This window comes from Chelonia mydas, chromosome 3 (genome assembly GCF_015237465.2).
Source record: "Chelonia mydas isolate rCheMyd1 chromosome 3, rCheMyd1.pri.v2, whole genome shotgun sequence".
Taxonomy (NCBI): Eukaryota; Metazoa; Chordata; order Testudines; family Cheloniidae; genus Chelonia; species Chelonia mydas.
The window spans coordinates 184,832,075-184,847,296 of NC_057851.1; the positions used below are offsets into that span (position 1 = coordinate 184,832,075).

The 15,222-nt window shown below is 49.3% G+C and overlaps 1 protein-coding gene across 1 annotated transcript in view; it reads right to left on the minus strand.

The window, feature by feature from the left end:
- BFSP1 (beaded filament structural protein 1) overlaps nt 1–10,481 on the minus strand; it is a 54,077-nt gene extending 43,596 nt beyond the window's left edge. The window contains exon 1 of the mRNA XM_043543915.1: nt 10,425–10,481. The gene's annotated coding sequence lies outside the window, so the exon portion shown is untranslated. The remainder of the gene's footprint in view (nt 1–10,424) is intronic.
- Between the last annotated feature and the right edge of the window lie 4,741 nt (nt 10,482–15,222).

Below are 15,222 nucleotides of genomic sequence, written 5' to 3' on the forward strand. Positions count from 1 at the left end.
TGCTCATGTGAATATTTCTAGGGATCTCAACAAGACTACTCCTGAGAATAATTGCTACTCAGTGTGAATAGGGATTGCAGAACCAAGCCCAGATGGTCCAAGACCCCCATAGAACCTATTAAGAACTTTATGAATCTGAAAATATAATTAACTTATATGTTTAAATATTATAAAATACACACTACTATATGGATAATAAAGAAAACATACTTTTCACAGTAATTCTTTCATATCACTAATAGCTAAGAATAGATTCGATCTACCTCCCAATGTATTTAAAAACTAGGAGAGAGGACTAGGAAGAAGCATTAGACACTTTTTGGGGGGGAAATCAAAAAGGAGACATTTAACAGTATTTCAGTTTCAAAAGTTCTTACTTGATTTACGTCATTTTTTTTTAGTAATAATAACAATGATATCTGGCTTGTCTTTAGTGCCTTCCATCAGGAGCTCTCAAAGCACTTTACAGAGGGATCAGTAACATTATCCCTATTTTTGACTTAACCCTAAACACTTGAGGGCACAAGGATTTTCTATTCTCTTTCTTCTCCTATATATGAGATCAAAATCAGTCTCATAAATTGTCCTGTAGAGCAGTGCTTCTCAAACTATCTGATGTGGGGGACTGGCAATTTTTTCCCCCAATGTGCATGCAGACCGGCAGCCGATGGCTCACGGACCAGCACCGGTTCAAGGACCACCACTTTGAGTAGCACTGCTGTAGAGTAACTGTAATCTTAGCGATGAGAGGCCACCATCTCTCCTTAATAAGCACATCTGCAGAGCTTGGTCTAGGACTCTGCTTCTACAGATCCTAACTCACCTAACTAGTGCCTGAGTTCAGAGATGTTCTTGCCTAACCATCCCATATAGAAGAAGCTTTATGTCCATTCAAGATGCTATCTGCCTTTGAGGACAACCATCTCACACACATTTAATGCCTTAATGGGTAAAATTTACTGTTATGCAGAAGGTCAAAGGACTAGGCATCATTTCCCTACCTTTTGAGGGCTTACATAGTAAATATAGCCTTAGCATAGGAGTAAATTTGCATTATTGGCTGCATGACTGGGCCTCGGAAAAAATCTTTGATAATTATTATTCCTCACAATCTCAGTCTTCACATAGAGCACATGAATGAGTTTTCAAATAGACTTAAAACATCTAAGAATAACCAGCAAACTGGTTTTGTGCTAGAGAGACATGAAAATACATCAGACAAAAGTCATCTTTGTCCCTCATCCTCCCAACTGGGTTGTGCCTTTTTTACTGTGCTTCTTGCAGGCATAAGCACAATGCTCGTAAAGCTAACAGGGTGCTCACCTATGCATTCCCTGCAAAGACCATTCTACTGCTAACAGGCAGGAGTAACCGGGGCCCACAGAGCAGTACTCTCATGAAATGCAGCCTAAGGGTTCCCTGGTGTGCCTAGTCATGTTCATCACTTTTCTTCTTCTCCTTATATTCTGCCCATGTGCTGTGCAGGGCTGGGTGTGAAGGGATGCCACATGCAATAGCAAAAGCAAAGCAAAAACCACCAATTTGAACCTGTAGATCAGTGCAAGTAATAACTGTATCCTTAGCTTAGGGTAATTGAAATGCACTGGCCTAGATATGACAATCTCTCAAGAAGACACTCAGGTATATTCTTCTGGGTTTCATGGAATTAAGAAATAAAAGCAATTTGTGGTGCTGTAACTCTTTTCATGCAGTGAATATGGACAGTCCTAAACAAATACAGTTAGGGTCAAGATCTTCCCTCAGATGCTCCCACGTGGCCTCCTCTGACATCAACTCCTAGTTCTTAGGCAGGGGCGTGCACAGGAATTAAAATTTGACCCCTTTTGGAGGGGCATATTCTGTGCCTTCCCCCTAGGAGCTTGCTCTACCTTCTCCCCACCCCAGAAGGAGCTCGCTGTCCCCACCACCCCAGCCCCAGCAAGAGCTCACTCTTTCCCCCCATCCTGGCAGAAGCTCGCTCTTTCCTCCCTCACCCTGCCCTGTCCCCGACAGGAGCTAACTCTTCCCCACCAGGAACTCACTCTACCCTTCCCCCCCACCCCAGCCCTGGGAAGAGTTCACTCTTCCCTGCACCCGGGCAGGAGCTCACTCTTCCATGCCTCCGTGGCCCCAGGGCCAGAGAAGTTCTGTGCCCCGACAATTATTGGGAGGGCCCGTGCCCCAGCTTGCCCCCCCTTGAGAATGCCCCTGCTCTTGGGCACACTGAAGTCAATATAGGAGCCACGCACCAACATCCAGGGCAGATCCTGGCCCCGTGTACTACGTCTTATGGCTTTTGGACTCACTAGGCAATTAGAGTATGCTGCTGTCAGCCAGGCCTTCTCTTGGTATAGGAGCGCTAGCAAATAACACAATTTGAAAGCAGAGACTGTGGAGATGAGAAATGGGACTCATTCCCCTTCCCTAAAGAAATGCATCTAACTAAGAGAGCTTTCCGGAGCCAGAGCAAGGCAAAATTAACATGTTGTTTCAGAGTAAAGTGCTTCTAGAGATGAAAGAGGGTATGTACCCCTAACAGTGATAAACACCCCTAGAGAGTGGTAACGTAGTGGTAATAGACACCCAGAGCGAGGAGCTGGGCAGCACCCCTTGACTCTGGCTGGCTTACTTGTTACGGTATTCATCGAGCATGCGCTGTGAATCCTTGTCCTCTCGCTCCAGTTTGGCCCGGTCGGCAGACAGCTCACGGATGCGCAGGCGATTCAGCTCAATCTGCTCAGCAAAGGCCTCCTCCAAGCCGGCCAGCACATCCATGCGCTGGAAGGTCTCCAGCTGCTTACGGAAGATAGTGTTGCGCTGCTCCAGCATCCGGGCCCGATTGATGTAGTTGGCAAACCTCTCATTGAGCTCCTGCAGGTTCTCCAGGCCCTGGGCTTGGGCCAGGCTGCTGAAGTCTGAGGTGCCCTGCAGCTCATCATAGGCATCAGATCGCTCATACTTCTCCTTGCGCACTTCTCGCAGGTAGCTACTTCTATACATGGCTTGGGGGAGGCCGTGCAGGCCCAAGATCCCCTCTTCTGTGTGTCTCTGTCTCTCCAGTTTGGATCGGAAATGCGTTTGGGGGACTTAGGGGGGAGAAATAGAAGCGAGGCCACCCATCTCCCAATGCCTATGACTTCTCTCCACTGCAATTTGTGGCACTAAATGCCAGCCACCAGCAGCAAATTAAATAAAATCAAATAGCCCCGCCTCATTCCTCTCTCCCTTTCCAGAGGCTGTCAGCAGTTTGGGGGACTGTTTTCTTTCTTTCTTTCCATGAGCTGCAATTGTGTGTGGCCAGTATGAAAGAGAGAGTGGCGTCCAGCTTTTGTCGGTGGATTAGAATGCTATAAAGCGACCACAAAACAAAGACTTTGCAGTTTTAGAGGCTTGAGTTCAAAGCATTTGGTGGCTGGGGTTTTTTGGGCTTGGGGTTGTTTGTACGAGGACTGTGTATGGAATCCTTTTGCTGAATCAGAGGTTTTGCATGAGGGGATGAGCAAGAGTCATGTTTACCTTTTGCCTGGTCTAATGTTTTTTGTGATTGTTCCAGAACAAAAGGGGAGCTGCATACAGAAAGTGCAAGTGAGCCCTGCCTCAACTCGCTGCCCTGTGAGCAGTGGAGACATTGACTCCAATGCTTTTCTCTCTTTCCAGTGGCAAAATAGGACTTGTCCTATGCTCTGTCCTCCAGAACCACACCCAGCACCACAGCCAGGGATTCAGAGACTACGATGGCGTCTCATCAGGCCTCTGTCAATAATCCTTTTATCAGAGGCTGCTTTTCAAACATGGGCACATCTACATTAAAGGCCCAGCTTGTACACTTGAGAACCCTCATCAACACTGAGATACCGCAAGAGATGCTTCAGGCAACTAAGTGCAAATCTAGCTGCCCGCATGTGGAAGTAACTGAGGGGGAGACGTCTGGAAATTGGGTTCTAAATCATACAAAGAAACAAAATTAGGTTTTGCAATTATAAGCCTCAGCTCCTGACCATTTCCCTGGTGTTTACATGCGCAGCACCCCACACTTACGCTGCACGGGATCAACCCCTTGGGGCTGCCCTCACTTCCTCCCGCTAACATACCCCATCTGGGCCCTGGATTGTCAAGAGTTCAGCTCCCTTTTAGGCACCTAAATAAGAGCCATATTTTCAAACCTGCTCAGAACCCACCACACAGCCAGTGTGCTGAGTTCTCCTGAAAGTCTGGCCAAATACTGTGATGCCAATTTAGAAGCTGGGCTCTTGATAATCTGACCCCAATTTTGAGTGCTGAGCTCTTTTGAAAATTTGGTCCTTGGTTTGTATGCTCATTGGGAGAAGGATGCTATTTATTTGACACAGCACGTAAAGCAACATTCATACTTTTGGCACCATATTAACAATGATACAATGCCTGATTTTTAGACGTGTTGAACAAAAAAAATCCATCTTTGAAAATCAGACCCACAGTTAACACTGAGCAGAGACCACTGAATTCCATACATTCTATTATCTACATTCTCTCTAAGTTGGACAAGGATACCTAGTGGAGCAACATAGTCCTCTGTGAGCTGCTGTGGAAGTGGGTCTTTGACAGAGATCAGATGAGTGAGGACTCGAGAGAAAGAAGTTGGGTGTTACGTGGATGATCTAATTTTGATTTCATAATTTTATTGCGTGGCGCATAGAGCCGTAGGTAGATGTCCCCTCTTTCTTTTTGTAGAATAATGCCCATAATTACATGTGTACAGTACTGACTCACAACTAGCATCATGGACATGGATTTCATTGCACGGCACATCCGAAGTAGCACTGATTCTGCACTGAAGATAAACTTCCTTTTCTCATGTGTTCACAAATAAAATAGGAATTCTGGGATTTTTGTGAAGTTCTCTTGGCTACATCCAACAGAGGTGAATTTATTTTTTGGCTGCATCTCTTTATTGACTCAGTAAAGAGGGCTCAAGGAGGCATCCTAACAGGACCAATTTTTCAGTGCAATTTTTGTGTGGTAAATCTCAGCAAAACTTTAACCCAGCAGTTCTCAAGCTGTGGGTCAGGACCACAGAGTGGGTTGCGACCCCATTTTAATGGGATTGCCAAGCCCAGCCTTACACCAGGACTGAAGCTGAAGCCTGAGCTCCACCCCCCACCTGGGGTGGCAGGGCTCGGGCTGTGGCCTCCTATCCCCCGACCCAAGGCAGCTGGGCCCGGTCTCTGCCCCCATCCCAGGGTCATTTAGTAACTTTGTTGTCAGAAGGGGGTCACGGTACAATGACGTTTGAGAACCCCTGCTTTAACCTATAAACTTCAGTGCACATGTGTGTTAACTGAATGGATTTGCTTTCAAATTAGTTTCCCAAATAGAAAGGATCACAGCTCATACCTGATGAAAAGGGCCAGATCCTCAGCTAGTGTAGACTGGAATAGTTCCACTGAAACCAGAATCAGTTCGCATGAGTGAGGATCTGGCCCTGTAGATCCACTTTTCACATTTGTGTGCCTAAGATAGGGGACTTGGTTCTGCACAAGAGTGCAGAAGGAACACTTAAGCGTGCAGATACCTAATATAGGTACCCAAACGCCTATATGAATGGTCAAATGCAGCACTGCAGAAGGCACAATTAAAAGAAAAGTCAACATTTAGGGCCAGATCCTCCACTGATATAAATCAGCGTAGCCTCACTGAAGTCAAAGCAGCTATACCAATTTGTTCCAGCTGAGGATTTAGCCCATTCAGTGCCACAGTATTTCACTGTGCCATACTTCTAGAATTCTCTCTACTTCAAATGGGGAACATCACAAATATTATGGGAAATTAAACTACCACATTAAATGCTGGATTGTTTTTAATTGCACTCCTGGTAGTTCCCTAACAAAGACATCATCCACCTCTGGGCTCTGTATGGGTTCGCTTTTCAGACAAAGTTCTAAATCCCTGAAAGGTCATTGTTCTCTGTGTGTTCATTGATGAAATGTATGGAAAATTGTTACCTGGAAGTTTGTGAGACCCGTCTCTCTCTTTGGAGATAGTGTGCTGCGCATATATATCCTTTTGATCTATGACCTGCAAAATCAAAAAGGGAAATTATTTAAAAGAAGCCACTTGTATCTTTCCTTCATCATCCCAAATTATTTCTCACTAGTCCTCCTGAGAATAACTGAGTAGCAAGGTATTCAGACCAGTGCTTTGTATTTTAAATGTACTTTACGAGTTTATCAGAATGCCCCCCAAAATGGGTATCTTCCATTTCCCGCCTCTTCTGGATTTTATCCAGTCCTGTAGATTATTAGAGCAAATACCTATTAAACTGGTTTGTTAGCTAATTTGTTTTTCGGCTGGATGGATAACTGAGCTCCGGGACCATTCCAGTGAAACGTGGCATTAGCCTTCTCTTGACAGCACCATCAATCTGCTTGCAGTCCTTCGTACTCAGTTAAGCCAACACAAGACAGGTTTCTCTTTCATCCCTTTCCCCTTTCTCCTAAGAACAAGCACCAGCTTGGTCAAAGTCTGTCAAGCTGACAATCGAGATTCACTTCTGAACTTGTTCCAGTGAAGCTGTGGTCAGGTCTCAAGCTCTGAGAATGAAAACCTCTAGGTACCAGTGTGAAGCGTTATGGGCTCCAGTCCTAAAGTCCTTGCTCAGGGCTCTGCTGTGCCTTGAAGGCACAATTCCATGCTTAGGATGCGCCAGCCCAGGTGCTTGGAACTGTCTGGATCCCAGAGACAGGGTCCCCTGCTACACTCCTCATTCATGAAACACAGTCTCCTATCAAAATGACCAGCATTGCTGGCCATTGCCAGGGGATGGGGCAGGAATAGGTCCCTGGCTCTACCTCTCTCCCTGTCTATTTAGAGCGTTTTATGCACAAGAGGACATAGAGGAAACAGCATGTGCACCCTGGGGAATGCCACGACTACAGATGCCCCCTGTTGCTGAACTGCACTGCAAAAGGGTGGAGCTCTTTGCGCTCTTCCTGTTTCCCCATGCACCATCATTCACCATAGGGCAGCAGGTCAAAGACCACAGTGATCACTCTGTCCTCATTCAGGCAAAATCTCTCTTGACATCAGCTGCAATTTGCTACATCAGGACTTGAAGAGATGGCCTCTTTATTTTTGTTTTCCAAACTCAACATTTCCCTCTAATACATAAAGACGCACGTGTGCATTATATTTTTTGTATGGGGCCAGATGCAGTACCTTAGAGCTGAATATCCCTAAATCCTGGATCCAAACTTCATACTAGACTACTCTACTATAGCTCATCCTGCCAATAAAGTCTCGCTGAATGGAAACTGAGAGCATAACAAAGACTCCATGAACTTTTTTTATTTTTTCATTTAGGGACCTGATCTCACAAGCTATTCTGTAGCTGATTAAGTCCTGCTCGTGCAAGGTGTCCCATCAATTTCAAAAGATTCATATTTTCATCAGCACTATTTATCACATGGGGTTTGTGGCAAAGCCACAGCTGCGCCCGTACTATTTCATTTCGTGAACAATTTTCCTTGTGCATTAGACTGCTTTGAAATTTACTCACTTGTAGCTGAGGGAGCCTAAACTGCAACACACTGGGTTTGTGCCATGTCACAAAAAACAGCAGGACAAACTGTACGCAGACTTAGAAAAGATGCATTCCCAATGGAGTCCAGTAAATGTAATCAACACAGAACTGGCCCAGCAATAAGTGTTATTGCTCTTAAATGACTCAACTGGGCCTGGGAGGGGTTGTCCTTTATTTAGGGCTATGCAGACTAGCACTGGTGCCAGAGGAGCTCAGGGAGGGATTGTGCAGTGTTTCTGGACCTTGTACAATATGTGCTATGGGAGAAGAGCATAAGATGTAAACTTCCATCCTACCAGGCCCAACAAAAGGGCCAGGGACAATGTGGCCCAAAGACAGCAGTGACGACAGAGCCAGCCCTTGGGAAGGGCGAATCGGAGTGACCACTCTGGGCCCCGCGCTTTGGGGGGCCCCACGGGCTGGTGAGGTCGGTCGCAGAAGACAAATCCGTCATTTCCGCAGGATCCGCCATCTTGTTGGCAGTTAGCAGAGACAGCAGCCAGCTTGGCCGCCCGTTTTTCAGTGCAGTGAGTCCCCCGCCCTGGCTGGAGCCCTGAGCTGCCGTGGAGCTATGGCCAACAATAGCCCCGCGGTAGGTGCTGGCAACTGCCAGCAATAGCAGGCAGCCCAGCACCAGGCTGGATCTGTCTTGCTGGCCCAGCCGCCGATGCAGAGCGGGGCCCCCAAGCCGGCGAGGGCTGATTTGTCCCGGGCCCCGCACCCCACTAGGGACAGCCCTGAGTAACTATACAAGTGCATTAGTTAGCGCTGATACATAACTAGACTCAAAAAATGTCTTCTAGCCAACATCACAGTACTACGGCAAGAGTATGCTGTAACAGTGTCTTAGGTCAAGAACTAGAGGTCTCCTATTTACACTCATTTTATACACAATGGAGTGACTCCTGGCTTACACCTAATGAAAGGGGAAGCCAGCCCGTTCGCTTATAATCTGCACAACTACCGCATGCCTTCAGCCCAGTGTAAAGGATACCAAAAGAGACTTATTGCATTCTCCTTTATATTTATACGCCCTGTAAATAAACCAGGTGCATCAGATCCTATTCCTGATGCCTGGCGGGCACTGCTTACCCCACAGTCTGGTGATCAAGGCACTGGACTGAGACTCATGAAGAGTTCTACAATTGATTCCACACTCTGCTGCAGACTTCCGGTGTAACCTTGGGCAAGTCACCTAATCCATCCATGCCTCAGTTCCCCACCTATAAAACTGAGATAATACTTCCTGTCTCCCACCCTTTGTCTTGGGGCAGGGACTTCTCTTATTATGTATTTATACAGTGCCTAGCACGATGAGGCCCCAGTCTTGGTAGTACAAATAAATATCATAAACTGTGCACATTGCCAGATATCCAACAGGAGTTACAGAGGATTCATCAGCAGTCTATGGCCAAACCCAACAATGGAAATTTTAGAGGCAATGGAAGGACTTTGCTTCAGGCTCTCTTAGAAAATTGAAACTGAGTTTTATTTTCTATACAGATCAATGAAGTATGATGCATAAGTGATGGTCTAATTTAGGGGCGGGCAAACTTTTTGGCCTGAGGGCCACATTGGGTTTCCAAAATTGTATGGATGGCCAGTTGGCCAGTGCCTCCCCAACCAGTCAGGCGTGGCCCGGCCCCCACCCCCTATCCGACCCCCCTTGCTTCTCACCCCCTGACGGCCCCCCCCAGGACTCCTGACCCATCCAACCCCACGTCCCCCACAAACACACACAGTTCCATGTCCCCTTACGGCTCCCCCAGACAGGGCCGATGCAAGGATGTTTTGCGCCCTAGGTGAAACTTCCACCTTACACCCCCCCCCCCACCCTGAGGCGCCCCCCCCCCCCCCCCCGCCCTGACGCGACCCCGAGTGAAACTTTAGAAAAACGTTTGAGGGAACGTGGAGAGAGGAAATTAGCCCACGGCTGTCCGATTAAGAGACAGTACCAGGGATGGACCCCAACTTCCCACTGGGTGGTAAGCGCGCCTCACTAAATTTATATTAATAAGAGAATTTTCAGCAATCACGTGACAACAGGTGAAGATAACAATAGATGACTTTTATTACAATCGTCACAAGGACTATGAACAAATACAGAAATAAAAAGAGCGTGCAAAAAGCAAAGATTATACTGACTTACATGACTTTAAATGACTATATCCATATATGACTTAAATGACTATATATGTTTTTGAGGCAAGCCTATGACGTGAATACTTTACGACGGTTTTGTCTAGACAGACACAGGGCAACACATACTCAAGCACTCTGCTATATACTGTACCCTCTGGCGCTCTGGCTCACGGACGTTGATCAGGCGTCGGCCGCAAGGCAGCTGAACGGCCGCCGAAGAGTTCGGGAGGGGAGCCCTGCTGTGTCTGCAGGCCGCCTACAGGATCCTAAGACCCGCTTAGGACACCGTCCTACTCCACAAATGCTGGGAGTTTCAAGCGGCTATTTATTTGGTTTTTACTGCTGCTAAGATCTTGCTGCGGCTTTTAAGGCCCGACCCCGTCTACCATACCGTGGCCAATCAGAGCCAACCAGGTGTTTGGACCTTCACACTTACATATGTTTAGCTCTCGCCCACAGGGAGATCTTACCCAGCTGACGCTGTGGTTAGCGCATCCCGCTCCGCTAAGACATTACCATGGTTACGAGCATATGAGCTCTTATCGCGGTTACAATGTTTTTGCAGTTACAGCTGTTAATGTGACTTACATTTTATAGCAAGCAGGGTTTTTTAATACAATTAATATAGCCAGCCACTTGCACACGTTCACTCCCCCCTGCGGCAGCTCCCCGCCACCCCCTCTCCCCTCAGGGAGCCCTGCGGCAACTCCCCGCCCCGGCTCACCTCTGCTCCGCCTCCTCCCCGAGCACCCCCCTGCCGCCGCTTCTCCGCCTCCCAGGCTTGCGGTGCCAATCAGCTGTTTGGCGCGCAAGCCTGGGAGGGAGAGAAGCCGATCCCGGTGGCGGGCTCAGAGGAGGAGGCGGGGCAGAGGTGAGCTGGGGTGGGGAGCGGTTCCCCTGTGCACCACCCCCCCGGGTGACTTGCTGCAGGCGGCCCTCCCCGCGCCCCTCTGCCCCAGCTCACCTCCGCTCCACCGCCTCCCCCGAGCGTGCTTTTGGCCGCCCCCCAGCCACTTGGCGCCCTAGCGACTGCCTAGTTCGCCTAGTGGTTGCACCGGCCCTGCCCCCAGGACCCCTGCCCCATCCATACCTCCCTGTCCCCTGACCACCCCCAGACCCCCCCGCCCCAACTGCCCCTCACCGCCCCATCTAACCCCTCCTCTCATTCCTGACTGCCCCCTCGGACACCTGCCCCATTCAATCACCTCTTCACCCTGTCCCTTGACTGCCCCGGAACCCCTGCCCCTGACTGCCCCCTGCCACCCCATCCAACCCCCCTCCTTCCTGACTGCCCCCCCGGGACCCCTGCCCCCATTCAACGCCCCTGTTCCCCGTCCTCTGACCGTCCCAACCCCAATCCACACCCCCGAACCCTGACCACCACCCCAAACTCCCCTGCCCTCTTTCCAACCCCCCCTGCTCCCTGCCCCCTTACCGCGCTGCCTGGAGCACTGGTGGCTGGTGGCGCTACAGCCGCGCCACCCAGAGCAGCAGGCCAGGCAGCCGTGCCACCCGGCTGGAGCCAGCCACACCACCGCACAGCACAGAGCACCGGGTCAGGCCATGGCTCTGCGGCTGCTCTGCCTGGCAAGAGCTCGCAGCCCCCCCACCCAGAGCATTATGCCAGCGGTGCAGTGAGCTGAGGCTGTGGGGGAGGGAGAACAGCAGGGGGAACAGGAGGGGCTGGGGGCGAGCCTCCCGGGCTGGGGGCGAGCCTCCCGGGCCAGGAGCTCAGGGGATGGGCAGAAGGGTCCCATGAGCCGGATGTGGCCTGCGGGCCGTAGTTTGCCCACCTCTGGTCTAGTTTTTCTAATGCTCTATAGTGCTTTGAAAGGAAGAAGATCCTATAATGATTTTACTATCACCTGGCTATGTAGTGAAGCAAATTTTGTAACGTTCTCAAAGAGGTATTTTAGAGATAGGAACCTATTATAAAGGTAAATTTAAGGGAGCAGAGAATTAACACTAGGATCAGCCAGAACATACTTTATCTGATGTCTACACTACGAAATTAGGTCGAATTTATAGAAGTCGGTTTTTTAGAAATCATTTTCATATAGTCGATTGTGTGTGTCCCCACACAAAATGCTCTAAGTGCATTAAGTGCATTAACTTGGCGGAATGCTTCCACAGTACCGAGGCTAGCGTCGACTTCTGGAGCGTTGCACTGTGGGTAGCTATCCCACAGTTCCCACAGTCTCCGCCGCCCATTGGAATTCTGGGTTGAGATCCCAATGCCTAATGGGGCAAAAACATTGTCGCAGGTGGTTCATGTCGTCAGGCCCTCCCTCCCTCCCTCTCTCCGTGAAAGCAACAGCAGACAATCGTTTCATGCCTTTTTTCCTGAGTTACCTGTGCAGACGCCATACCACGGCAAGCATGGAGCCCGCTCAGCTCATCATCACCATACGTCTCCTGGGTGCTGGCAGACGCGGTACTGCATTGCTACACAGCAGCAGCAACCCATTGCCTTGTGGCAGCAGATAGTGCAATAGGCCTGATAACCATCATCATCATGTCCGAGGTGCTCCTGGCCATCTCAGTAAGGTCAGTCAGGAGCGCCTGGGCAGACATGGGCGCAGGGACTAAAATAGGAGTGACTCAACCAGGTCATTCTCTTTAGTCCTGCAGGCAGCCCTATTGTACCATCTTCTGCCGAGCAGCCAGGAGATGTGGATGGCTTGCAGTCCTACTGCACCATCTGCTGCCAGCCAAAGATGTAAAAGATAGATGGAGTGGATCAAAACAAGAAATAGACCAGATTTGTTTTGTATTCATTTGCTCCCCCCTCCCTCCGTGAAATCAACGGCCGGCAATCATTTCGGTGAGGTCCGTCAGGGGCACCTTGAAGAGTTTAATGGAGATTCAGTCCTGCCTGAAATACCAGGGGGAGGGATAGCTCAGTGAGTAGAGCATTGGGTTGTACATTGGCCTGCTAAACCTAGGGTTTTGAGTTCAATCCTTTAGGGGGCCATTCTGTGTGACAGCTGTTTTTGTTTTTCCTTGATGTAAAGCCACCCCCTTTGTGATTTTAATTCCCTGTAAGACAACCCTGTAAGCCATGTCGTCAGTCGCCCCTCCCTCCGTCAGAGCAACGGTAAACAATCATTCCGCACCTTTTTTCTGTGCAGACGCCATACCACGGCAAGCATGGAGCCAGTTCAGATCACTTTGGCAATTAGGAGCACATTAAACACCACGCGCATTATCTAGCAGTATATGCAGCACCAGAACCTGGCAAAGCGAAACCAGGCAAGTAGGTGACGTCAGCGCGGTGACGAGAGTGATGAGGATATGGACACAGACTTCTCTCGAAGCACGAGCCCTGGCAATGTGGGCATCATGGTGCTAATGGGGCAGGTTCATGCGGTGGAACGCCAATTCTGGGCCCGGGAAATAAGCACAGACTGGTGGGACCACATAGTGTTGCAGGTCTGGGACGATACCCAGTGGCTGCGAAACTTTCGCATGCGTAAGGGCACTTTCATGGAACTTTGTGACTTGCTTTTCCCTGCCCTGAGGTGCAAGAATACCAAGATGAGAGCAGCCCTCACAGTTGAGAAGCGAGTGGCAATAGCCCTGTGGAAGCTTGCAATGCCAGACATCTACCGGTCAGTTGGGAATCAATTTGGAGTGGGCAAATCTACTGTTGGGGCTGCTGTGATGCAAGTAGCCAACGCAATCAAAGATCTGCTGATATCAAGGGTAGTGACCCTGGGAAATGTGCAGGTCATAGTGGATGGCTTTGCTGCAATGGGATTCCCTAACTGTGGTGGGGCCATAGACGGAATCCATATCCCTATCTTGGCACTGGAGCACCAAGCGGGTGAGTACATAACCCGCAAGGGGTACTTTTCAATAGTGCTGCAAGCACTGGTGGATCACAAGGGACGTTTCACCAACATCAATGTGGGATGGCCGGGAAAGGTCCATGACGCTTGCATCTTCAGGAACTCTGGTCTGTTTCAAAAGCTGCAGGAAGAGACTTTATTCCCAGACCAGAAAATAACCGTTGGGGATGTTGAAATGTCTATAGTTATCCTTGGGGACCCAGCCTAACCCTTAATGCCGTGGCTCATGAAGCCATACACAGGCAGCCTGGACAGTAGTCAGGAGCTGTTCAGCTACAGGCTGAGCAAGTGCAGAATGGTGGTAGAATGTGCATTTGGACGTTTAAAAGCACGCTGTCACAGTTTACTGACTCGGTTAGACCTCAGGGAAACCAATATTCTCACTGTTATTACTGCTTGCTGCGTGCTCCACAATATCTGTGAGAGTAAGGGGGAGACGTTTATGGCGGGGTGGGAGGTTGAGGCAAATCGCCTGGCCGCTGGTTACGCGCAGCCAGACACCAGGGTGGTTAGAAGAGCACAGGAGGGTGCGGTGCGTATCAGAGAAGCTTTGAAAACCAGTTTCATGACTGGCCAGGGTGTGAAAGTTCTATTTGTTTCTCCTTGATGAAACGCTCGCCCCTTGGTTCACTCTACTTCCCTGTAAGCTAACCACCCTCCCCGCCTCCCTTTGATCACCACTGGCAGAGGCAATAAAGTCATTGTTGCTTCACATTCATGCATTCTTTATTAATTCATCACACAAATAGGGGGATAACTGCCAAGGTAGCCCGGTAGGGGTGGTGGAGGAGGGAAGGACAAGGCCACACAGCACTTTAAAAGTTTAAAACTTTAAAACTTATTGAATGCCAGCCTTCTGTTGCTTAGGCAACCCTCTGGGGTGGAGTGGCTGGTTGGCCGGAGGCTCCCCCACCGCGTTCTTGGGCTTCTGGGTGAGGAGGCTATGGAACTTGGGGAGGAGGGTGGTTTCACAGGGGCTGTAGCAGCGGTCTGTGCTCCTGCTTCGTTTCCTGCAGCTCAACCATATGCTGGAGCATATTAGTTTCTCCTCCAGCGGCCTCAGCCTCCCCCTGGCTAACAGTGGGGAACATTTCTGTTCAACCACAGGCAAACAGCCCAGCAGAAAAGGGCACCTCTCAATGTCCCCTTAAGAAAAGCACCCTATTTCAACCAGGTGACCATGAATGATATCACTTTCCTGAAGATAACACAGAGAGATAAAGAACGGATGTTGTTTGAATGCCAGCAAACATACACTGCAATGCTTTGTTCTGCAATGATTCCCGACTACGTGCTACTGACCTGGCATGGTAAAATGTCCTGCCATGGTGGACGGAATAAGGCTGCCCTCCCCAGAAACCTTTTGCAAAGGCTTTGGGAGTACATCCAGGAGAGCTTTATGGAGATGTCCCTGGAGGATTTTCGCTCCATCCCCAGACACGTTAACAGACTTTTCCAGTAGCTGTACTGGCCACGAATGCCAGGGCAAATTAATCATTAAACACGCTTGCTTTTAAATCATGTATACTATTTAAAAAGGTACACTCACCAGAGGTCCCTTCTCTGCCTGGTGGGTCTGGGAGGCAGCCTTGGGTGGGTTCGGGGGGTACTGGCTCCAGGTCCAGGGTGAGAAACAGTTCCTGGCTGTCGGGAAACCGGTTTTTTTGCTTG